At 43.5% G+C, this 26,171-nt stretch overlaps 1 protein-coding gene across 2 annotated transcripts in view; it reads right to left on the bottom strand.

The window, feature by feature from the left end:
• Nucleotides 1-24,130, bottom strand: part of LOC138531375 (carcinoembryonic antigen-related cell adhesion molecule 5-like) — a 348,843-nt gene extending 324,713 nt beyond the window's left edge. The window contains exon 1 of one of the 2 annotated variants that reach the window (XM_069640987.1): nucleotides 23,689-24,130. The gene's annotated coding sequence lies outside the window, so the exon portion shown is untranslated. The remainder of the gene's footprint in view (nucleotides 1-23,688) is intronic. The other variant, XM_069640986.1, reaches the window with a different exon arrangement.
• Nucleotides 24,131-26,171: the final 2,041 nt, after the last annotated feature.

The following is a 26,171-nucleotide window of genomic DNA, read 5'->3' as shown; positions in this document are numbered from 1 at the left end:
CATGAACATTCTTGGATGGGTGGATTTCAGACTGCAGTTAACTGTTAAAGAACTCTGCCTTATCAGATTGCACTGTAATTTCAGATGGTATATTCAATGACGCAATCTGTGCAGTCTTAAGGGCATTTCCTGTCAAGATTCCTATTGATCCAGCCTCAGAAACATACTGAGTTGAACTATTTCCTGAGTGTTGTAGCATGTACATTGCCTGCAAGAGATCGGACATCCCTTGTGCAGGAGGCTGAGGTTTCGGTGGTAGCAATAATCTTAGTTCGGCTTCATCAGACGTTGCCTCAAGTCTTTGCTGTATTTGAATCAAAATAATAGCCTGACCCTGTACCTCCATCTTAATTCCTTCACATAAGGACACAAATGAAGACAATACATAATTTAGGGCAATTAAAGCTTTCTCTGAATTTTCTTGTCAATCTCTCTTATGGCCAATGTCCAGGGATTTGTTGTTATAATTTATTCAACAACAGGGGCTTCTTTTCTGTTATTTCGGGTGAGGAGTACAGACGTATGAGGACACCGAAAAGTCAGTCTTGCTGTCACCCCATCATACTCTGAAAAGATTGTACATGAGTGCGGACTCAGTCTTTCCAACGAGTCAATTGGGTCAGGATTACTGTCAAGTAGTACTTCCGTGGTGGTATCAATCAACAGGGATCCTTTTGTTTCTTTATTGTATTCCGAGACTAATGCGGGGCAGGGATCTTCAGTTGTATTTCCAGTTCGTGATCCCTGGGGAGTAAGCAGTCCCCTCAGAAAGCAGTGAAACAAGGCCTGGCCAGCAGACCGAATATCAGAAATCTCCTACTCCCTTGTAGGCATCACAATGTGGAGAATAGATGGAGCAAGAACATTGTGCCAATTACAAAAAAACAACAACCAGGCCTCAGATGAAACAGAAGCAGGAAGCTGGCATGCAGGTCAGCAGCTGATTATGAGAACATAGGTAGAGCGTACCTCATAGAAAACTGGCTCCCCACACAAATGAATACTCAAGGCTTCCAATCCAGGGCCTCTCTGCTGCTAGAGCTGATTGGAAATGTAAACAGACCACAGAGTTAACCCTCTAACAGTAGCATTCTCTCACCCATGCTTACATTTGATGTTTCTACCTGGGTCACCAAACCAACTCACCAGGATGGTCAGTGGTTTTATGTGGTGTTCTCCTTCAATGTCTCTTGGGTCCTACCTATAATGTTCCTCTCTCTTGGATGAACCACCACCTGTTGCTCAATGACAGAAGCAGCCTTTCTCCACCTTGCACCCCCTCCCTCTGCCAACAAACATACTTCTGCCCAGGCTAACAAGCTACTAAGACCATCTTTGAACAAACACACACTCTGCAGTCATGCACCTATACACAAGCCACACCTGTTGTTTTTGCTAATATGTGGATTTAACAAGAATGTACTGCAGAATCTACTGCAAGGAACATATTTAAGAACACACACTGGGTATGAATCAAGTAGCTTAAGGCTCTCTTCGTTAAAACAAGTTCAGCTATTACCTTTCAGAAGACTGAATACAAATAACATTGTTATCCTCTTAAAAGTCCAGCGCTTGCTCAACATGATCCCAAAGGTGGTTGGGTATTGCGGGGCAGATGGAGTTGGCAAGGGGGGATTAGCATCGCTATGGGTGGTCATGGGGATAATATGCCAATCAAAATCCAGTGGCCTTGAGTCCCTCGCATCTTTTTTTCTAGCTTCACATCCCAGGCCTATGATTTTCAGCTAAAACCCCAAACTAAACAAATAGTAGGCAGATTCCATCTGCTCAAGTAAATGCTCCACGTGTGCCCAGATTTAGCCTATTTGTAATTCTGAGTGTTCCAGAAACAGGTTTAAAAAAGGCAAGCTGTTGCCAACTGTCGTAAGGCGGATAGTTAGAAAATCATAAATAAAATCAATGAAATCACCATCATGGCTGTGAGATTCCATTTCACATACTGCACTGTAACAGGGTCAGGGCTTGATCCTCTCAGGTGCTAAAGGACCCCAAAATGGGGGAGGTTGCCTACCAGGTGTTAGGCAGAATCCTGTGCAGTGCCCTTAGGGACCACTACACACAATTAAGACTACAAGTGGTAATACAAGTTCACCTCTGGTACAAGCCTGTACTACACTGTTAAAGTGGTAGCAGTAGCGGAGCAGCCAGACTTATCTCAAGAGTAAATGAGCAGTAGTAGAGATTACACAAAGGGACCACAATTACTGTGACTCAAGCAAACACTGACTCAAGGTTTCAAGTAAAAAATATAAATACATTTTTTTAAACCATCTGTTTGCAAAACACTTCACTTCTATAAATTCGAAACCACACGTAAAGTACACCACACAGAACCAATTCCAGTTGTTCCAGCAAATTCAAGGTAAGTACATTAGGATTTGACAGACCGGGGTTGCGAGACAAACGCGTACCCGCGGATCGAAATGCTCACGAAGTTAACTCACACTTTGTACTTTAGAATTTTAAACAAGGGAAAAGTGGATAAAATCACAGGCAATACTTGTGTCAAGGCAAGGGGATCAGAGGACTCGTTCAAAGATACAGATAAAGTCAATAGGCCTGCGCCAGTGTCAATGGAGCAGATGCTCAGTTGCCGAGGATCACACGTTGAACAGTTCGAGTTTCGAGATGCCAAGAGTACTTAGATATTGTCCGATGGAAGGAAAAGTTATAAGAGGGAAGGAAGAAAGAACAAATCTTCGTGGAGGAAAAGGGTTCACCCCGATTCCGGATGGTCAGACGGAGAGAACGACCAAATGTGCACAGTACCTTATTCTGTTGGAGAAAAGCTGGTGCCACGGCAGTTGTTCCTGGTAGTTCCTGCAGACTCACGGTTCCTGTGGCTTCAGTTGTGGGGACAAGAAGGAGGACGACTGGAGAGATCTGCACTGCCCAGGGATGAGGCCAGCAGCAGCGAAAAAGATAACGATGAATAAAAGGTGTGCTCCTTTAAATCAGAAGAGTGCTCTTCTGATGGCTATCCGCACCACTACAGCACAGCAGTGATTTCGACCCAGGAGAGGATTCTCTGACTGAAGAAAGGGTGAGCTGGTTGATCCCACCAGGCTCAAGGGAAGAAGACTCCGCACTGGATCTTCTCTTGTCGTTGAAGGGTAGATAGCTCAGGACTGCAGCAGGGATTCTCCGGGACTCGGGGTTGCAGCAGCCGTCTTCTTCTCCGCTTCTCTTCAGTTCCTTGCAGTTCCAGTGGCAACTCTGCGTTCTAGCCCAAGAGTCCTGCCTTTTAGGCCACAATCCCCCATTCACACAGCCTGGCTGTCAATCACTCAGCAGGGGGGTTGTCCAGCCCGGACAACCACCTCAGCCAATCAACACAAAGTGCGACTTGGGTCTCCAAGGAGACCCTGTGGAGGGGATGACTACACCCCTCCCTCACATTTAGCCCATCTAGAAACCCAGACGCCAAAGCAGGGCTTCTGGTCAGAAGCCCGCCAAAGGTCGGCGAACAAAGGAGGCAAACCTGGTTTGTCGTGCAAAGAAAGACCTAAGAAGGATGTTAACAAAAAGAAATGGCGATTAAACCCCACCGGAGCCGAAATAAAAAAGTATTTGGGCTAGCAGGGTTTAAGTTCGAGGCTACTAAAATAGCCTAAAACATTAGCACGTTATGTAATATAATCGCGGTAGGAAAATTAGGGTAGATACCACTGCCACCAGCCAAGTCTTAATGTTAAGGGAGCGAAACAATGCTCCGAGAGGCACAGATTAAAAAGGGCTAAGAATGAACCCTTTCCAATACTCCATATAAGATTTGGTGTACTTGATCTGTGGTTAAAGTGACTATGTAAAGTTAATGGCAACTTTACCCTTTTCTGGGGGACAGTAGACAGCCCCAGAAAATGGAGTCGGTGGGAAGTCTAAGAGACAACCCTGTGTCACTGCACTGAAGGTGCTGGGTAACACACAAAAGTGTGGGGCTACTGAAGTGGTGTCCTTCAGAGTCCATAATCACAAAAACAGTTGAAATACACATGGCAAAACACAGGTAAGAGTGGGGGAAAAGCTCACACTCTTACCAAGTGGAAAAAATAAACTCCAGAAATCCAGCAAAGCTGCTGACGGACTCACCAGGTAAGGGAAATTAGCCATAGAATGAGAATTCTCCCTAACACCAGGGTTTATGACAGAGCGTATCCTACCCAAGAAGTGGGCTGAGGGAGTTCGAAGGGCCCCAGCCCCTGAAGCCCTTCCATGTGGCTTGATTGTTGACACTGGTACAACTGTTGATTACCCGATGCCTTTCACCCTCGTTTCTGGACAGAGTTCTCTGTTTTATTTCAGAAGTGCACAAATCACATTGCAATGCAGTCACTTGAGAACCCAGTGGATTGCTGAAAGAAGCAGACAACCCTGATACAGATTACAACATTCCAGCACCTGTTAATCTCAGACAAGGGAAATGTAATTAACCGTAGTTCAGAACAGGAAAAACACAGAGCAGATAGCCAGAGAGACAAAAAACAGAGACTGTTTAACATTCCTTGCCTAAATAGGGGACAGGGACAAGAGGGGCCTGTTTTGATGTTATGGTGACCCACCCCCGAGGAAAGGAACAGGTATGGATTGGGCTCTAAGGTCAGATGGAATGCAGATCCAATTAAGTGAGGAGGAAAGGACAGAAACCCAAAAATAACTACTATAAAAGGCCCATAGAAGCAAGACAGAACAGAATGTGTTTGGGCAAGGTTACAAGGTGTGAAGATGGAGCAAGAAATCAGACGGAAGATGGAAGGTGAAGTGATGTACTGAAGAGACTGTGGAAGAGTTTGAAAAAGGTGAGGGATGGCATGTCAGTGAGAGTGGTACCAAGTGGAAAGAATGAAGCTGTGATTGTGAGATTGTATGTTAGAGTGAGTGGTAGTGAAGAGGCGTGCAAAAGGAAGTAGAGGGGTAGCGTGAGATTGTAGAAGGTGAAGGGCTAGAGGGAGCGAGAGGGGGGCAGAGAGAGAGGAAGGAATTATGGAGGGGCAGGTTGAAGGTAAGAGAGAATAGTCACCGGCAGACGGAAGTGGTAGAGATACAGAGGGAAGGAGTGTGAGAAGAAATTTGGAGCAGAAGAGAAGCGAGGCGGATGGAGAGAGAAAGAGGTCGGAGAGGAGAGGGAGTGGGAAAACCAGAGGAAGCCAGAGGTGAGAGGAGATGGGAGAGAGGATGTGGGGAGATTAGAGAGGGAGTACGAGGATTAAGGTAGTAGGAAGTAAGGAGGTGCAAGATTAGGATGAGGGTTGAAATAGAGTGAGAATAAGAGCGAAAGGGAGAGTATGTGAGAAGATACAGGCACCATTCTAAACATCCTTGATACAATCTTTGTGTACTTGAGTAGGGATCCCTTAGGAAGCTCTGGAGGGAACAAGATCAAAAGGACTACACCTTTTGGCTCTCCCGTCATAGCCAGAAAATATTAGACGGTAGGAGTTACCTGGTTCCTGATGTCTCAATTCCACACTACCATTGGGTGATAGAAATACCTGGCTACTGTAGAGGGTGCCTATGGGAGACAGAGGGACCAGCTAGAGAAACCCATTAGATTGCTGTCACAAACTCCTAATATAGTACATTTTAAAAGTTTGTCAATAAAACCCCTTGAAGCATCTATCAAACTCTTTAGATTTTTAAGCCCATTTGTGACATGTCATGCCACCGTGGGATTACTCAGGCCTGATGCAGAGACCACCTACCACTCAGAAAAAGAATCATAAACAGAAACTTTCATGGGATTTGAAGTTCACCCTCTTTGACCTCTGATTCAATGAGTTTGTTATGGAGTCAGGTAACCCGATGGCCATCTGGTGTGTAGGAATATCTTGGTCCTAGAGATAGAAGAGTTTGGGGATCTAGACGATAACGACAGGGCTGAGGCTGAATTTGGGGAGATGACTGAGACCCAAGAGAAGAGCCAGAATCCAATGTGGCTGCCTGGACCATCATCATTGGAGTATGTAGAAGCCCAAAGGGTGGATGTATTATTAGAGCCGTCTCAGAAAGCATTAGTGGCAGAAGAGAAATGCAAGGCACTAAAGAATCTAGACTTCATAGAGGGTAGGAGACTCCTTTACAGACTTGATAAAAAATCTGAAGGGGGGTGGGATCAATTACCACCAACTGTTATTTCCAAAACCTCTCTAGAGAACCGTATTGGAGCTGGCACATACCAACCATGGAAATTGATATATGGGACTGGAAAATACTTAAGAAAATGGAATTAGACAATTCTACTGGCCAATTCTACTCTACTAAAATCATTTTTGTGCAGTTTGTCCCATATGTTAGAAGACCTCTCCTGACAATGTACCAAAGGCTCTGCTTCAGCCCTTAACAATTTTGAAGATAGCCTACCATCTGTTTGGTATGGAGAGTGTATAGCCCCTGGAAACTTTTCTGAGCTGCAAATATGTATTTCCTGGCCATTATGGATTATACAACCACGTGCCCAGATGACTTCCTATTAAGAAACAATACCACAAAGGCAATTCTAAAAGTATTAATACCATTCTTCAATGAAGTAGGATTTCCTCTGTTGACAGAGCAGCAGCTTTATGTCTAAATTAGTGGGGGAGATGTAGGAGCTAATGAACATAAACACCTTTATACATCACTGTACCATCCACAAACGTATGGGCTTGAAAGAAGTTGTAATGAGACACTATATAAAAACCTATGAAGACTAGTGGGTTATGCAGGTAGGAATCAGTATTTTTTAATTCCTTGGACTCTCTTTTCCTTACGGAAGAACCCGCCAAGCCTCAAATGGATTCACCACATTTAAAGTAGTCTATGTGCAAACCCACAAGATATCCTTGAAATAATGCAAGCGGAATGGGTGATTCCTGAAAATTGGCAAACCAGTGATCATTCCCTGCTGCAGATCACCTGAGGACAATGCGAGAAAGTGAGCGCCCTGGTAAAACCTATGTCCAGGCAGTCCAGGCCCATCAGGAGACGGTATACAATCAGGAGGTTGAATCTATGAACCTTTAAGGTAGTAGATAAAGTAAGGGGTCTCCTGCCTATAACCCAAAATAAACTCTTGGCAGGATGGCATGAATCTTACATCATTACAGAGGTGGTATCCAGCCTTATCTTCCAAGTTCAACAGGCAGATCGGAGGAAACCCTTCCTATTATGCCACATCAACAAACCCAAGCCTTGGAAGAAAAGCAGCAATCCCTTTTTGCTAGCGTTGTATGAAAACACCTGAGGAACTCCCCTACATATAATAGTACATAGACTGATGATTCCCAGGGCCTTCCGGTTTGAAAAAACAAAGGTCTAGTGAAACTCCAAGAAACATACGAAGATGTCTTCTCTGAGAAACCAGGAAGAGTACAATGAATCTTCCACAATATCTCCTTGCACTCAGGAGGGGTGATTAAGGCTACCAGAGCCCCATGAAAAGATCATACAAGGAGAGTTAGACATAAATGCTGGAACTGGGCATGATTGCTAGATCTTATAATGACTGGCCCTCTCCGTTAGAGCTTGTTCTGAATCTGCATCAAACACGTCAGTTTTGCACTGACTTTAGAAGATTCAACAAAGTGCAGCAGTTTGATGCTTATCTAATGCCGTGCATCAATGAACTAGCAGAGACACAGCAGCACATTTATATCCACCCTCGATATACCAAAGTATATTGACAAGTGTCCCAGGATCAGGAAGCCAAAAACAAATGATGTTCTCTGTTATTTCAGTTCATGGTACTGCCTTTTGGCTTGCATAGAGCCCCAGCCACCTTCCAACGGCTAATGGATAGAGCTCGGGAACTGTACCAAAGTTTTGATGGGGGCTACTTAGATGACATTATCATTCATAGTGACACCTTCAGGTGATCTGGGCTCACAGATCAACCCTGAAAAATGCCAACTGGTGCAAAAGCAATAGAATATCTAGGAGTTCTGGTGGGGAAGGACATGTTACTCCACCACAACAGCAAAGTGGAAGCAGTCAAGAGAGTGCCTCTCCCATCCAAGGCCTTAGAAAGTCAGCAGAGTTTCCCTTGCTTTTGTGGGGTAGTATTACCACTTTATTACACATATTTCCATTCTTGCAGCACCCAACCACATCTTCTGAGTCTGTGAAGCAAAGAAAGTAGCGCACATCTATATAAACCCTTCTTAGCCAGGCTCACTTATCGCACAACTAAATAACTGTTCCCACTATGTTGTACTCTGCATGTATTGCTGGGGTTGCTGCACCATGTGCCACTCTATTCCTATTTGCCCCAAAGGTTGCCAGTCCTCCTTGTCTAGTACCCATTACTAAATGGTTGGCAGGAAGGCAGGAGAATGTAATATTGGACCTGCTGAATGACTGTTAAACACACATTAACTGCATGTTTTTTTTCATGGGATGTGCACATCCATATTAGACATGCAGCTGTGAAGGGTGGTACTTCTGATGCTCTTTGGTAGTCTGCTATCATCCCTGGGGCAGGGCCTATTTAAGGATAGGAGCTAGTCAGATGGGTGTGTTCCAGCAACTCCACAAAACTCATTTCTTAGCCTTGCCCAACATCACTCCACTTTTCCTGAAACTTCTGGTCCATTTACCTGATAGTGCTGAGGAGGGTGACATTCTGAAGACTGGGCCGGTAACAATAAGAGCTGTGGCAGTACTTGCCAAGAGCATCCGTAGAACACAGGGTTACTCTATGGTAAAACCATAATATCAACTGCATGGGCTTGTCTTACAAACATTGAGCAGGACTATGCTATGCTTTTCATAACCACTTCCAGCTTCGGCAATGGTGACTTAAAAACAGTACAATGCAGCAGTTAATTCATAGTACAGCCTAGTAACGTTTCTTCCCCCATTTATATATGGTCTACCAAAATAATATGTAAAGAAATGGGGAATTGCACCATGACAGATTCACTTTTACCATCTGTGTTCATTTTTTAGATCCAAAGTTTAGAGACCTGGGACAGAAGGATCCTGTCTCACACACACATTTATCAAAGCTGCCAAACATGATACATACTTCATGACATGAGATATTTCCTGAATGTGAGAGGCCATTGGTGCTTCTCCTTGGTCCAAGAACCTCTCTGTACGTTACATGTACATTCTCTCTGCTGGTAAATGTATTATCTATCACTAGCGGAACAGCCCATGTACACGGGCCATAGTGCATTAAGAAAGACATTTTCAGAGTGTTAATAGAGACATTGTGGATGCGTGATATCCTGAAAATAATTGTATTTATGAAAGCCCTCTATGTGGGGGAAAAAGTTATTCATTTTGTTGGAGAAATAATGCTTAATCAAATGAATTTCTGTTTATGTTTTTTTTCAAAACAATTGTATATATTTTCTTAGTGTATGCACCTTGAAGTATGCTGTTAAAGTGGTTTCCCTGTATGGGACCTTTTCTCCAGCTAATTGTATGTTATCGTTGTCGTAATACACATTCTGTTTGCCTGGAAGATCCACTTGAAGTCTTATTATTGTATGGGTAAGACTACAGGTCCCTCTGATGGTGATAACAGGCATAGTGGATAGTCCCTTCTGCGCAACTTGAAGTTGTATTGCTGTATAAGTAAGGCAACAGGTCCCTGTATTGGTGGCAACAGGTGAAGCGGGTACATGACGGCCTATCCCATTTTGGTCCTTTTTTGAGGGACCTGCACACCTCCAGAGCTGCCATAAGCAGGACCAAATGCAGATCCAAAAGCAACCTTAACAACTGCGTCTCAGTGTCCTTCATAAAACATGTTTTATTTACTGTGTCTTTCTTAGGCAGGAGTGCTGAAATACCCGTTATACCATTCCAGTTACCCACCAAATATGTGTCTACTACCAAGACAATTAAATACAGTAACGCAATAAAGCAACTTGTATATCTATGAGGTCTACTAGCTTTAAATACAAAAAAAGGATTTCTTTTATAAGTTTAGTAAGGTGTTCTTGTCATTCATTACAGCAAGCAATCTCAATAATGGTATGTCCTTAGTACACAACTTATTTTAGTGTGTCTCTTAAAATTGTAAAGGTTTACTGTTGTAAATCGTGAGTATTTTTACACTTGCTTTATATTCCATTCTGAAGGTTGTAGTTTTCTATTTTAGATGTGGAATTAAAGCCATGATATGCATGCTTTTAGTTTAAAATGTTTCTATTAGGATTATATATTGTCAGGTTACTTTAATATGTGATTTGAATATTTTGCAAGAAATAACTATAGAACAGTATTATTGTTGTCTTTGAAAGCCTAATCTCAAACATGTTTACCAACTCGGAATGTATGTGGTCAAGTGTCTAAATTGCAGATTGGAGTAAAACCCTGGCTACACTGCTTAACCAAAGCATGTGATCCTGGTCAAATAATGTATTCTCACTTGTCACCTAGCTGCAAAAATGTGGTTCCTTAGATGTGATTAAGTTTACAGTTTACAATCTTAAAAAACTACCTTACAATGGAGCAGATTTAATGATTTTAAAGACAAAGTGGTATCCCTGTGTGCGCCTTTGATAGAGGACACTTTGACCGTCACCTAGAATTGAGATTCTGTTCAATTGACTCTGCCTCTGTCGCATAAAACTTAAACTGTTAGGCATGAATATAGTCTTACAAGCAAGAAGTTAAAGGAGAAGGTCTAGTATAGCGGATTGACTGTGGCAGAAGCAACACTAATTTCCGCTCCTGTTAATGCAAATCAGTGAAGTTGTTTGTACCATTCGACTATAGCCACACAGGTTAAACTCTTTGATATGTCCTGTTATGTTATTTATTCTTGAATTGAATTGAACACCTTCTGCTATTTTCACAGGTACTGAGTGCTCCATGATCTGCAGAGGTGGGGTAGGTGGCTGGCGAAGAAGAAGTGGGTTCAGGGAAAGTTTGCTTTGTTGCAATGTTATGTGCAGATATGAAAAGATACGGCTTCCTGTGCTGTAACATTTAAAATATTTTGGGAGTTGTCTTGAGCACTGTTTAATGTACGATCCAGGTTGGCTAATATAAATTGTTTATGTGATTGGCTGTGGTGTCTTTCAGAGTCACATTTAAAGATCGTGGATGATCATATGTTGGCCTTTCTGTGGTGTGGAGAGTTTTGTTGGTCTACCCATGGTGAGTGTGGAGGGTTTTGACCCATGTGGAATCATTAGACGGGGTAAATGTGGGGATTAAGCTGTCGCTGCCCATCATTTTACCCCAGAACAAAAATAAATCATTGGAGTGGGTAAAGATGGGGATGCGCTGTCGCCGCCCATCATTTCATCCCAGAATCCAGGAGAGCTGCGCAGTTGTGCGCACACCAAAATGGGTTGCCAAAGGAAAAACAGTAGCGCCGGTTAGCTCAAAACAGCGCTTCAAAAACCACCCTGGTTTCCCTGAATGCAAGCTTCAAATGCCCATTTTAAACATTGCACATATGCAAAATGTTCACTGAACACCAGCAGACATTTGGCAGAAGGAAATTTTGTGTGCATACTAAATCTGGGAAGATGAAGAGCCCAAAACAATGTTTATAACAAGACTGGCTGAGCTGTGGATTTCAGCAGTTTAAGTAAATGTGGACTGAAAGACACTAAAAATCTAAATGTTTAAAAGAAATGAGTGACCTATTTCTGAGTGTCACATAGGTTGCAATTGTTTAAATGTCATAGTTTTAAACTTAGAATCAGCATTCTAGCTGCATATGTAAAATTGTTAGTTGTATTTGAATGCAGAAAACTGGGGAACAGAAATGACATGTAGCTAAAAACTGGCTTAAAGAGATTCCAATTTTGCCTGGCAACTACCCCCCATCAGGAGTGAAACTTGAGTCACAGCTGTATTCCCAGGCCTATCTGCCTTTTGCTGGCCACACTAAGGATATGCCATCTCTCTGATAATTGAATTAAGGGGAGCCCCCACAGAATACAGGAGCTCTGAACAAAGCCCTGTCCTGACTCAGGCAAATGTTTTATTGGCGGGAGTCTTAAATGGAGCTTCCTCCTGGAAGGAAAGGGGAGGGGCACTGCCTGTGAGAGCAAGCTGGCTGGGCAGAACTGGAAAAACCAGAAATTCAACCTTGTGCTGGGGGGAAACCACACCCCTTTGGGGCCAGAACATAACTCTAAAAAGATGGATCATTCATAGAGCGGACTTGTGAAAATTATTTAAATGATACCATAATTCTTGTGATTTTTCTGTCCACATTTTAAGACGTGTTAGGACCCGGTGGTATGTTCAGGGGGGTTTTAGCGGAAAAGAGGATATTACTCAAAATGTATGCATGTTAAAAATCTGACACTTCATCAATTAATGTCCATACTCCTTGCGCACATGTGTGTAAATTTGGGTTAATGTCCGATATTGCAAAATCAGTTAAAAAGTGAAATATGTGCCATTTCTGAATGCAAGCCCCCAGGAAGAGCAGAGTTTGAACAGGGGATACCTCCTGTGATATGTGAGGGGTGCATGTAATTTTAAACAAATGTGTACCTGTACAAATATGTCTTTTTTTATCAAATATAGATTATGTGCAATTTGACAGGGGAGTGTCCTCTCTGCAAGCCATAAAATGACATCGCTCTGACTCACACTTCCTTCCCCAATCAGGGGAGAAATGAAAGCTGGGCCAATGGCAAGTGGAGAGGGGTAGGGTCTAGTGATGCTGCACACACACCCATTTTAAAAACAGATAAAAGCAGACAGGCAGGACAGATAGGGACATTCATTTCCATCTGCTGCGGGACGCTCTGCCGGAAAAATCCATACTTTACCTCCATCAACCTTCAGAGAGCCAACCTAGAGACTTCAATCTATCCACCTTCGGAGACCCAGACCAGACCAGAGGCAGAGCAGAGCTGACCCAGATCACTGTGAAGTGCCGAGATCAGAGTCCAGTCTAAAACCTGACCAGATCCGTGGCGAGGCCCATTCTATTTCAAAAATATATTGTGAGTACCCAGCAGAACTGTGTAAAATCAATCTCTTAGTTAAAATAATATAATTCAATCTATTTTAATCTAAGTAGAACTGCCTCCTAACTGTCACTTGTCATTTTCTAGTTGCTAGCTGTCACTTGTCTTTCTGAACTTTAAAGTTTCAAATCTGAAAAACGACCTTTATTTAATCGCTCATATCTCCGTGACCGTTTGTCCTAGAGACTTGCAGTAACTTTCATCTGGAAGCTGAGATCCTAGACTGTCGTAGGACCCCAAAATGATAGTGATCGTCCTTGTAGTTCCTCTGTAATCGCGCCTGGCGCACTCGCAAATTTTACCGCGATTTGCCAATTTCTCCACGTGTAAAAATCTGCTGCTGCTTGCCTTCCGTTGCAAAAATTTGTTTGCAACCTGACAACCATTATAGAGCATTGCTAAAGTGATCCTGAACTTATTCAAAGCATATACCACTCACCCTAAACCTCTAGAGGGAATTAAAAGCATTTTAGCATATTTTTCACTTCATTGCCAGCACATATGAAAGCATTTTGGGCCTGTGTTTTAAACTTCTGTAGTCCAAGCTTGCTGGGGTGAACTGAATCACATTTGATTGCATTTCTGAGAACTGTGTGCTTCCTTCCATTTCCTTGCATTGCATAAAGGGGGGGAGTGGATTGCCAGAGAAAAGTGATTACATTGTTTTGTTGAAATCATATTGAGTATTTTCTGTACTGCCTTTCATTCAACATTGCATCCATTTGAACTCTATAAAGCATTCTCTATCACATTATTCTTCTGTCCCTACTTACCAGTGTGCTACCTTATCCATTTCATGTCAACTCCTTAGCGATTATAAAGAGGTGTGCTAGTGCCAGATTCTCCGTTGTTAATCTTTATCATATCAGATTAAGTGTGCTATTCAATTATTAATTTATTCTAAAGTGTGATATATATATCTATTGTTTAAATTATCAATTAAACCTTTTAACTTGCAAAACAGAACTACTTCTTGGCTCAGTGGGGTCAGGAGGATTCCAAGAGAGGGGTGTTATATAGGGGTAGTCATCCAGAACGCATGAACTGGACATAAAGACCAATGGATACTGGACCGTGCCTGTCAGTAGGGAGGACCAATACAAGCTGGCTTTTACCTTTGGGGGCCAGCAATACACATGGACCCGGACTCCCTTCGGATACCTTAACTCCGGTAATGAGTTCAACATTTTCCTACATAAGGCCATGCCCGACCTGGGTGCGAGGGGTAACCTGGCTTATGTAGATGATGTCCTCATCAAAAGTTCATCTGTGGAGGAACACATAGCGGAGATCCGTTATGTTCTGACCCAGTTGAGGGCCGCCGGAGCAAAACTTTCCTTTCAGAAAGCACAGTGGTGTAGAACCCGTGTTACTTTCTTGGGGCATGAGATTACTCCTCAGGGTCTCTGTCCCCAGGAAAAGAAAGTGGAAGCACTTCAGAAACTGAAAGACCCCACAACTCTGCGGGAACTAAGGAGCCTCCTTGGACTGACTAATTACAGTAGAAAGTTCATTGAGGGCTACGCAGAGATCACCAGACCCCTGATTCATCTCCTGAAGGGGGGGGTCAAGTGGGAATGGGGTCCAGAACAAGCCGAGGCAGTAAAACAACTCAAAAGAAGCCTCTCACAAGCGCCTTGCCTAGCTTACCCTGTCAGAAACAAGGAGTTCTTCCTGGAGACAGGGTTCTCTAATACGTGCTTGACGGCCGTATTATACCAAAAGCATGACAAGGTCAATAAAGTAATCTCCTATGCGAGCAAAACTTTATCCTCTGTGGAGGAAAAATTCAACGATTGTGAGAAGGCACTCCTGGCAACGGTGTGGGCATTGAAGAATTACCGTCCGTTCATCCAGGGGGAACACATCATAGTGGAGACTCCACACCAGCCTCTGCAATATCTCCAAAGTGACAGAATCCGGGCTGGAAATGTGAGTAATTCCCGAATTACTTCCTGGATTCTTTCAATGCAAGGCTTTCCTGTGGAGGTCAGATATGGCCAAAACAAGAAGAGTCCCCTCGCGCAAGGTCTGGCTGACTTGCATGATTGTGCCAGAGAAAACTGTCTCGAGGACGAAAGTCTGAAAATCAAGGACAACATGGAGGCATACCTTAATTCCCCCCACAAAGTCTTTGAAGAAGACAAGTGTGAGGGAATGCCCACTGTGTATGTGGATGGATGCTCTTACCATGTTGACAACGACGGGGAGAAAGAACTGGTGGCCGGCGTAGGGAATGCATGGGTGAATGAGTCCCCAGAACCCTCCGCTGGATACAAAATTGGTCCCCGAAGTAGTCAGGTGGCAGAATTGAGGGCTGTGCATCAGGCCATCCTCACTGCTGTCCAGCATCAACTCCACGAACTGGTCATAATCACAGATTCGGATTATGTACGGAACGGGTTCGTGGAGCACCTGGTTAATTGGAAAACCAGAGGCATGTTATGTGCTAACAACAAACCCTTGAAACATGGGAAGTTGATCCAAAACATTGATGATCTGGTCACCTCGAATGGGATGACCATCTACTGGAAAAAGATCAAGGGTCATTCCAAGGTCGAGGGACCAGACAAAACAGGAAATGACTTAGCTGATCAGCTGGCCAAAACCGGGGCCATCCAAGGGGATCTAATTGAGATTGAGTCCCTGTTGGGGGAAATCCAGGTCACTGCTATCACTAGGTCCCAGACAAATGCTCACCATGATCTGTCAACTGCCCAATGGAGCAAGGAGACCCCTGATGCTGATTTAATTACAGCTCAGAAGGGGGATCCAATAATTGGTAAATTTTACCAGCACCTTGAGGACCCTGAGAACTTTCCCCTGATGGATACCGAAAACATTGGGAAAGAGGACCTAAGAGTGCTGATTAAATGTCCAAAAATGTTCTGAATCCAAGACGGTTTGCTGGTAAGGAAATCCAAAGCTGGCCACGATCAGTGGGTGGTTCCTACCTCATTCCGAAGCCTGATGTTAAGTCACGGCCATGATGCGGCCACCGCCGGTCATAGGGGGTTTCACACAACATTGGAAATCTTAAGAGAGGTTGCATACTGGCCACACATGGGGCAGGACCTCGACCAATATTTGAAGGGGTGTCTTGTGTGTGCACAATTTCAGCCATCATCCCTTACGCACCGTGCGCCTCTCCAAAAGAGGGGGATGACACTGCCATGGTCAGATTTACAAATCGACTTTGTAGGCCCCGTGATTCGCTCTGCTAGGGGGAATAAGTACATGTTGACTGTGACATGCTTGTTTACCAAGTGGGTGGAATGTCTCCCAGCCCCAAATTGCAAGGCAGAAACCGCAGCTGCCCTGATGATTAACCACATCTTTTCCCGTTTTGGTCTACCTCAAAGGATTGAGTCAGACAGGGGTAGCCACTTCACCAGTGAAGTAATGACAAAGATGTGGGAGATACTGGGGGTCAAAAGGAAGTTGCATATTGCTTACCGGCCAGCTTCTTCTGGGGCAGTAGAGAGATATAACCGAACCATTGTGAGCATATTAAAGAAGTTTGTGACAGATTCTGGGCCAAGTTGGGATATCCGATTACCTCTGGTCCTAATGGCCATCAGATCTACCCCTTCATCTGCAACCAAAATGTCACCATTCGAGTTGATGACTGGATGCAAGATGGTGCTTCCTCAGCATTTGCTCTACAGGACCCAAGAGCCGACACTGATAAATGCCTCCACTACTCATGAGTATGTGGAGAATTTAAGGAAACACCTCCAACATGCTTTTGCTTACGCCCAGTGGAATCTAGAAAGATCGGCTGATAGCGTGAAGACCCACTATGACCTGAAGACTTCCAGGAAGGAATATCAGGTGGGGGACCGGGTCTATCTATACAACTTCCAATGAAACCAGGCAAAACAGCGGAAATTCTTGCCTACATGGAAGGGACCCTTTGAGATCCTCGACAAGATCTCCCCTGTGGCCTACAAAATCCACATCCCCAAAGGTCCTTTGGCAGTGGGGGAAGACAAGTGGGTCCACATAAACCAGTTGAAATGTTGCCATCCCAGGCACACTCTGCAACAACTGGAGGAATCCTCTGGAATCCTAGCGGGTACTGTCTCAGACTAATTCAGTTCCAACCATAAAACATACCACATCTAGTCTCTAAAATATTGTGATTTGCATGAAACTGTCTCTTAGTTATACTGTTTTTTTTTCAAAATAAGAATGTAATGTTTCGTTATGATGAAATGCATATGCTGCCCCACTATCTCAACAGTGGTGGAAAAATGTCTATGAATAGGTATTGCTGCTCTTCCTTTGTCGTCCTAGGAGAAAGAAAACCTGGAGACCGGCCAAGGAGAATGATCCGGAGAATGGGAGGATGACGCAAGGGGGCCCAGGGTACCGCCCAATATTCCCTTCAGGACCGGCGAGCAGAACCAATCGATCCGACCGGATGGAGAGGAAGATGCTGAACTGTGCCATCTACAGAATTGGAAGAAGATAATGTGGACATACCAGCGCCAGGGTTCAAAACCTCCCTTGCAACCGACTTCCCCTCGACTCAAGTCAAAGCGCAGTCGGGCGGGGGGGTTTGTGGAGGGTTTTGACCCATGTGGAATCATTAGACGGGGTAAATGTGGGGATTAAGCTGTTGCTGCCCATCATTTTACCCCAGAACAAAAATAAATCATTGGAGTGGGTAAAGATGGGGATGCGCTGTCGCGGCCCATCATTTCATGCCAGAATCCAGGAGAGCTGCGCAGTTGTGCGCACACCAAAATGGGTTGCCAAAGGAAAAACAGTAGCGCCGGTTAGCTCAAAACAGCGCTTCAAAAACCACCCTGGTTTCCCTGAATGCAAGCTTCAAATGCCCATTTTAAACATTGCACATATGCAAAATGTTCACTGAACACCAGCAGACATTTGGCAGAAGGAAATTTTGTGTGCATACTAAATCTGGGAAGATGAAGAGCCCAAAACAATGTTTATAACAAGACTGGCTGAGCTGTGGATTTCAGCAGTTTAAGTAAATGTGGACTGAGAGACACTAAAAATCTAAATGTTTAAAAGAAATGAGTGACCTATTTCTGAGTGTCACATAGGTTGCAATTGTTTAAATGTCATAGTTTTAAACTTAGAATCAGCATTCTAGCTGCATACGTAAAATTGTTAGTTGTATTTGAATGCAGAAAGCTGGGGAACAGAAATGACATGTAGCTAAAAACTGGCTTAAAGAGATTCCAATTTTGCCTGGCAACTACCCCCCATCAGGAATGAAACTTGAGTCACAGCTGTATTCCCAGGCCTATCTGCCTTTTGCTGGCCACACTAAGGATATGCCATCTCTCTGATAATTGAATTAAGGGGAGCCCCCACAGAATACAGGAGCTCTGAACAAAGCCCTGTCCTGACTCAGGCAAATGTTTTATTGGCGGGAGTCGTAAATGGAGCTTCCTCCTGGAAGGAAAGGGGAGGGGCACTGCCTGTGAGAGCAAGCTGGCTGGGCAGAACTGGAAAAACCAGAAATTCAACCTTGTGCTGGGGGGAAACCACACCCCTTTGGGGCCAGAACATAACTCTAAAAAGATGGATCATTCATAGAGCGGACTTGTGAAAATTATTTAAATGATACCATAATTCTTGTGATTTTTCTGTCCACATTTTAAGACGTGTTTGGACCCGGTGGTATGTTCAGGGGGGTTTTAGCGGAAAAGAGGATATTACTCAAAATGTATGCATGTTAAAAATCTGACACTTCATCAATTAATGTCCATACTCCTTGCGCACATGTGTGTAAATTTGGGTTAATGTCCGATATTGCAAAATCAGTTAAAAAGTGAAATATGTGCCATTTCTGAATGCAAGCCCCCAGGAAGAGCAGAGTTTGAACAGGGAATACCTCCTGTGATATGTGAGGGGTGCATGTAATTTTAAACAAATGTGTACCTGTACAAATATGTCTTTTTTTATCAAATATAGATTATGTGCAATTTGACAGGGGAGTGTCCTCTCTGCAAGCCATAAAATGACATCGCTCTGACTCACAGTTCCTTCCCCAATCAGGGGAGAAATGAAAGCTGGGCCAATGGCAAGTGGAGAGGGGTAGGGTCTAGTGATGCTGCACACACACCCATTTTAAAAACAGATAAAAGCAGACAGACAGGACAGATAGGGACATTCATTTCCATCTGCTGCGGGACGCTCTGCCGGAAAAATCCATACTTTACCTCCATCAACCTTCAGAGAGCCAACCTAGAGACTTCAATCTATCCACCTTCAGAGACCCAGACCAGACCAGAGGCAGAGCAGAGCTGACCCAGATCACTGTGAAGTGCCGAGATCAGAGTCCAGTCTAAAACCTGACCAGATCCGTGGCGAGGCCCATTCTATTTCAAACATATATTGTGAGTACCCAGCAGAACTGTGTAAAATCAATCTCTTAGTTAAAATAATATAATTCAATCTATTTTAATCTAAGTAGAACTGCCTCCTAACTGTCACTTGTCATTTTCTAGTTGCTAGCTGTCACTTGTCTTTCTGAACTTTAAAGTTTCAAAACTGAAAAACGACCTTTATTTAATCGCTCATATCTCCGTGACCGTTTGTCCTAGAGACTTGCAGTAACTTTCATCTGGAAGCTGAGATCCTAGGCTGTCCTAGGACCCCAAAATAATAGTGATCGTCCTTGTAGTTCCTCTGTAATCGCGCCCAGCGCACTCGCAAATTTTACCGCGATTTGCCAATTTCTCCACGTGTAAAAATCTGCTGCTGCTTGCCTTCCGTTGCAAAAATTCGTTTGCAACCTGACAACCATTATAGAGCATTGCTAAAGTGATCCTGAACTTATTCAAAGCATATACCACTCACCCTAAACCTCTAGAGGGAATTAAAAGCATTTTAGCATATTTTTCACTTCATTGCCAGCACATATGAAAGCATTTTGGGCCTGTGTTTTAAACTTCTGTAGTCCAAGCTTGCTGTGGTGAACTGAATCACATTTGATTGCATTTCTGAGAACTGTGTGCTTCCTTCCATTTCCTTGCATTGCATAAAGGGGGGGAGTGGATTGCCAGAGAAAAGTGATTACATTGTTTTGTTGAAATCATATTGAGTATTTTCTGTACTGCCTTTCATTCAACATTGCATCCATTTGAACTCTATAAAGCATTCTCTATCACATTATTCTTCTGTCCCTACTTACCAGTGTGCTACCTTATCCATTTCATGTCAACTCCTTAGCGATTATAAAGAGGTGTGCTAGTGCCAGATTCTCCGTTGTTAATCTTTATCATATCAGATTAAGTGTGCTATTCAATTATTAATTTATTCTAAAGTGTGATATATATATCTATTGTTTAAATTATCAATTAAACCTTTTAACTTGCAAAACAGAACTACTTCTTGGCTCAGTGGGGTCAGGAGGATTCCAAGAGAGGGGTGTTATATAGGGGTAGTCATCCAGAACGCATGAACTGGACATAAAGATATATCAATAAGGGTTTTCATTCAGTATTCTAGACTAGGCGTTGACTTGGATGTAGTGCTGAATTGAATCCTCTTACATGAGTTAGTGTGGTGTATAGGGGGAATTTGGTGTAGGCACTTGTTTTCAGGTGGTGTACGATCTATGTGTTACCTGTGTTGTTTTGATGCTGGAGTTGTGTGACAATGTTGGTTGAGTATTGAGATGTCTTGCCTATTGGGGCTGGAAATAAAATTATTTTGAGGTAGATATTGTTGCCATGTCTTGCCCAGAAATCACCAGTAACGGGGGACCACCCTTTTCTCTTTGGAAACATCCAATTTGGTCAAATATATTAGTTTATATCCATAGAAAAAATCTAATTTCTCCAGCTTTTGTCCCTTATTAGCACCCAGGGTGGTAAAAGCAACCAATCAGGTTACTCGGATCATAGCTAAATCCCAAGGTTTGAGCCCACATTGCAAACACCCTTTTGGCTGTTTCCCCCATTCCCCCATCTTCCAGCAACCCTCCGATCCCTTCCCCTCGGGTGTCTGGTCCCTTTCCACCCAGCAGCCCCACTTACCTGATTCATGCTGCAGCAGCCCCGGCACAGCTGCTGCCGTGCTGTGTCCCAGGTGCCATGGAAATGAAAGAGGGGCTCCGTATGGTGCCACGCCTTCTAGATCCATGGTGGCCATCTTAGGTAAGTATTTTGTTTGAATGAACGGGACACCATGAGGCGTCCCATTCATTCAAACCAAATACATTGCTATTAGCACCCCAGGATAAGCAGGGCTACGCTGCAGTAGCACTAGACGCAGAAAAAGCTGTCAACCGACTCAACTGGGACTTTATGTTACAATCTCTCTGATGGCATGGCTGTGGCGAGCAATTTGTTTCCCTTGTTAAACTTCTCTCCTCGGGTTCCATATCATCTCTTAGTATAAATTGTCAATCCTCATCCTTCTTTCCCTTACGTGGAGGAACTAGACAGGGCTGTCCCGTCTGCCCCTTTCTTTACATTCTCTCTCTTGAACCCTTGCTAGAACTCATCAGATCTGACAGAAACATTCCTGGAATCCCTGTGGAAAATCGTTTATTAAAATCGCTGCATATGCAGATGATATTTTTACCCTTATTAAGAACCCTCAACTTCACCTTCCTCATCTGCTTAATAAACTCCATCAATTTTCCCTAGTGTCTGGATACAAACTTAAAAAGATAAATCAGAGATTTTACCCCTCAACTCCTTTTGTGTCAAACACGACTTAGATGTTTTCGGTTTCAAATGGTGTAATGATTCAATTAAATACCTTGGAATTCGTTTTGCCTCCTCAACAAATGAAACTGTCAAACTTAACATGCAAATATTGTTAGATAGACTTAGAGAATTAACCTCAATGTGATCTCCCCTCTACCTCCCTTGGTGGGTTCGACGTGACATCATTAAGATGATGCTGTCCCACATTGTTTTATATTTCTTGCAGCTCCAACCTGTCCCATTGTCTCCTTCATTTTTCAAATATATCTGCTCCATTCTTCTCAATTTCTTATGGGGTCCAGGTAAATGTAAGAGAATTGCTGTTGCCAAATTAAAAGACCCATATGACATGGGAGGGGTTAGGTGTCTGGACTTCAAATTATATAATTCAGCATTTCTTCGTAAACAATCCCGCTACTGGTTTGCTCCTCCTAACTCCTTCTTGGTGTGTGTAAGAAAATCACCTGGTACATCCCAGTGACATAGCCGATCTCACTTATGTATTTAACTACTCTTCTACGGCCCGGTCTGACCCCATTAAGGTCTCTACTGCTGCTCTAAAACTATTTCTCTTCCTTCATACGAAGACCAATTCCAAGAACCACACCCGTTGCTTTGGTACAATAAAAATGTTACTATTAACAACAGAGCTTCATATCATAAATCCTGGTTAAAAAGAGGCATCAGGTTTATTCATCAAATTGTTAATGGCTCCTCCATTATCCCCTTCCAACAATTGAGAAGTCTCTTTTCCATCACAGTTTCTGACTTCAACTTTTATAACAACCTGATAAAATTGTGCCTTTATGCACTCCATCATTTCTCGAACACCATCCTTTCGCCTGATTCCTCTAGACTTTTACTACTACCATGGTTCCCAATATCATGACCCCATTATTTTACAGTGTTTTGACTTCTGTGATTGTTAAATGGCCTGCGCGCTTGACAAGGGAAAATTAACTGGGCTGCGCTTTTAATGACCACACGTGGTCTCTATTGTACACTAGGATCAGGGGCATATCTGCTTCCGCCAACATAACACAACATCTGTTCTTCTTCACTCACCGAGCATTTATTTCCCCCTTGAAATTATCCAAATCCAAGAAAGATGCAGCTGACAAATGTTGGTTGTGCGGTGATGCCCCTGCCTCCTATAAACACATGTTTTTTGATTGTACATATGTATTTAAGTTTTGGCAAGATGTTTGAAAATTCCTCAAACTCATTTTTACAGTAGATGTTGCACTTTCTTTTTGGAATATTTGTTTGGGTAGTTTGGCGGTCACGAACAATACATTGTATACCACTACCAAACTATATTATTTGTTCATTGCCCTTGCTCTGAAGCTCATCACTACAGGGGTTGGTGGAATAACATCTGTCATATACAAAGAATGGAGTTGTGTATGGCCACTTGCTCGGATAGTAGACCCAAATATAACGCTAAATGGGCTATGTTTATTCGATATGTAGACCATTTTAATGTGCCATTGCATGGCACTTGAGCTTGGGTATTTGATCTTTTTCTCTTTTCTTGTTGGGTATTGCTTGATTCCTTTTATTTGTTTATCAGATTTTCCTATTGCTATGAATCAAAAATACCAATTATCATATTACTACACAACCCCCCCCCTCCTTCCCTCTGTTCTCATGTTCGTATGCTGTATGTCCCCTCGTTTGTCCCCCTTGCATATCTTTTGTATTTTAACTTGAACTCGACTGCGAATATCATTGTTGTTAAACTTCCTTCATTAACTACTCTTTTGGTCACTTGGCTACTAGTTCTGCAAATATATTATTGTATTCCCCTTGATTATAGTGTGATTAATGTTTTTCTTCATGAATATCTGCAATGTCATCAATATGTATTGTTTTAACTTCTTATAATCTCAATAAAGATTATTAAACAAAAAATAAATAAATACATTGGCTAGTTAGTTCTTGCTATGCTGCCTGTCCTCTGTTTTTCTTGATTGTGGCTCTGCCATTTACTGTGTCCCCTGACGCTTCTACCTGAGAGTGGCTCTGTCACTTACCAGGGTTGCTCCAAGCTGAGAGCGGCTCGTCACTTGTCCGGGTCCCTGGCTCTCCCCAGGGCTCACTTGTCCGGGCCCCTGGCTCTCCCCAGGGCGAGGGCAGCTGTGACTCTGGAGAAGCTGAGAGGCGCGGGTGCTCAAGGGATTGAACAGACTTTGATAGAGCACCGGCTGCAACGCCAAGGATGAATCCCCGGCAATGAAGTGAAGGCGATTATTCTCACTCAGAGCCAGTCCCAGGCTCGGATGCTACGTAAACGCTGTGTGCATAACAGCGCTGCAAACGTTTCCAAATAAAACTGTACTCGGACCAAAATGGAAATGCCAGTCATTAGGGAAGGGGAAGTTACTGAGCAGAGAAAGTCATGGCAAGCTGTCTGAAAGAGGGCAGGGATGGGTCACGCTTCGGGGACCGACTTTGTTTCCTATGTTGTAATCGTGTGCTCAGCCGTGTCTCCTGCCGGTCTTCGCCTGCTTTCCTCTACGAGTCTCCAGCTTCATCTTTGCGTGGCAGAAGGTGGCAGAGTGCCAGCATGGAGTGTGATGTGCACACGGTTGCTTTAATAAGATCTGTCTGGAATGTTAGGTTATCCAGGGCTGGAAATAGAAATTATTAACTGGGGGATCCCAACAACCACAGGGGGAGGGGGAAGGGCAAAGCAAAAGCAGAAGAATGTTCTAAGTTCCCCTTACCCCATAAATAAACATTTCCATTTGAGGAGACCAATTAATTATTAACACCTGGAAAATACTCCAAAAGAATGTTTCCTATGACGCTGCAAGTAGTTATAACATGTGTGTACCTTTTAAAGCTGCAAATAGTACTTACATATTTTCTCCACTGTGCACTCTTAACAGAGTTATTCACAGGCGTCCTGGCAAGACGTCTCGACTTTTATCCTGAGGATCTGTGTTCGAATCCGGCTTTGAAAACCACAAAAACTAGGTAAATTCCTTGAATGGCAAACATGGGTTCCCTGGACATAGAGGAGTCGTCCCCTGGCCGCACCAAGACAGTAAAGGTCTCTGATACACTAATACATTACGCCCCTGACACTCCATCTTCTCAAGTCTATTGGCTGCCGCTGCCATGCCCCACACACTCCCTCACAGGCAGGACAGTGGCATATTCTGGTGTTGGGGCGGAGGGAGGCCATGTAGAGCAGTGGCGGGAGTGGCATAAGATTGCTTTACATGGGAAGCACAAGGTCTGTTTCTAAGCCCCAAAAGTGACTTGTGCATATTGGCGGGTAACTGAACTCTTACGTTTGGAGGAGTAGCCCAGCTGTACTAACTTCTGAACAAAAGTGTCTCTTGTTGTTGTAGCGTAGACTATAATAGCGCTGATGTTCAGATTCTTACTTCAGCAGCAAATGCTCACTTATTGATTATCAATGTCAGCTGCTATTTTTCTCCTCGGGATATGAAAAATAAACCTTGTTTTCATTTCCGGAGCCAGGAGTATTTGAAGAGCTCATGTAAATTCTATAATAGACTCTTTACTGGATGGTGGTACCTTTGATTTAAACCACTGACTTCTGTGGCGTACCCATCCCGAAGCACAACCATTCATTTCTATGCAGGAGTGGGGGCCATGTTTAATCAGTGGTTGTGCACTATCTGATACCCCAGCTGATAATACATTAAGATATCTGTCTAAGGCATTATCAACAAATGGAGTCCCGCCAGTGGCGATGCTGCACTGTCCCTCCAATTTTTCGTAAGCATAATACAAATCAAATAGTGCCGCCACCACAATGCATATGACTGAGATTGAAGTGCCTAATGTCCTGTGTAGGGTATGATGGGATTCTATTGTGTCTAGATTCCATGTAGCTGACCTTCCTGGCGCTATGTACAGCTCACTGGAAGTGTGCCTATCAATCATCGCAGTGCCTTTGGCACAGATGTCCTATTGTGATGCAATCATTAATAGCCTAGGACTTGCCTCACCTAGTACCCAGAAGTTCATCACATCTAGACCAAAGAAGTCCTGGTTTGACAAAGGGACCAAATTAGCTAAGAAAGGGCTATTTGCAGTTCTATAACATTCTCATAGCTCTAGATCTGCGCTAAAGAACTTTAAAAGCCTATGTGAGAAATCTTTAGCCCATAGGAGGAAGTTGCTAATGCTCTCTGTCTGAGAGAATTGATTAGATGCAGCTTCACTCACTAAGTCTAAAGGTTTTTTGGAACTGATCTACTCGGGCCCAACCCATCTATAGGCCAGAGCTGGTCCTGTCTATATCAGGTAGGATGGCTGGAGGGACAATCTTTCATTTGTCAACAGCAAAGTCACTAAAACAGGGCCATGTTAGGAATTTTGGGGCCTCACCTCTGAACCAAAGAAATTATTGGATCCCGAATCTCTGTTCGCACCTTACCCCCTTCACCGCGATCACGACCCACAGTTTGATATTCTGCCCTGCAGCAATGAAAATATGCATGGGTACTCGCTACTAGTCCCCTTAGCCTTTTCAGAC

Source organism: Ambystoma mexicanum, chromosome 1q (assembly GCF_040938575.1).
Source record: "Ambystoma mexicanum isolate Mex_15411 chromosome 1q, UKY_AmexF1_1, whole genome shotgun sequence".
In the NCBI taxonomy this organism is placed as follows: Eukaryota; Metazoa; Chordata; class Amphibia; order Caudata; family Ambystomatidae; genus Ambystoma; species Ambystoma mexicanum.
Note: the sequence above shows the minus strand (reverse complement) of the source record. Positions and strands in the feature narration are given on the sequence as shown.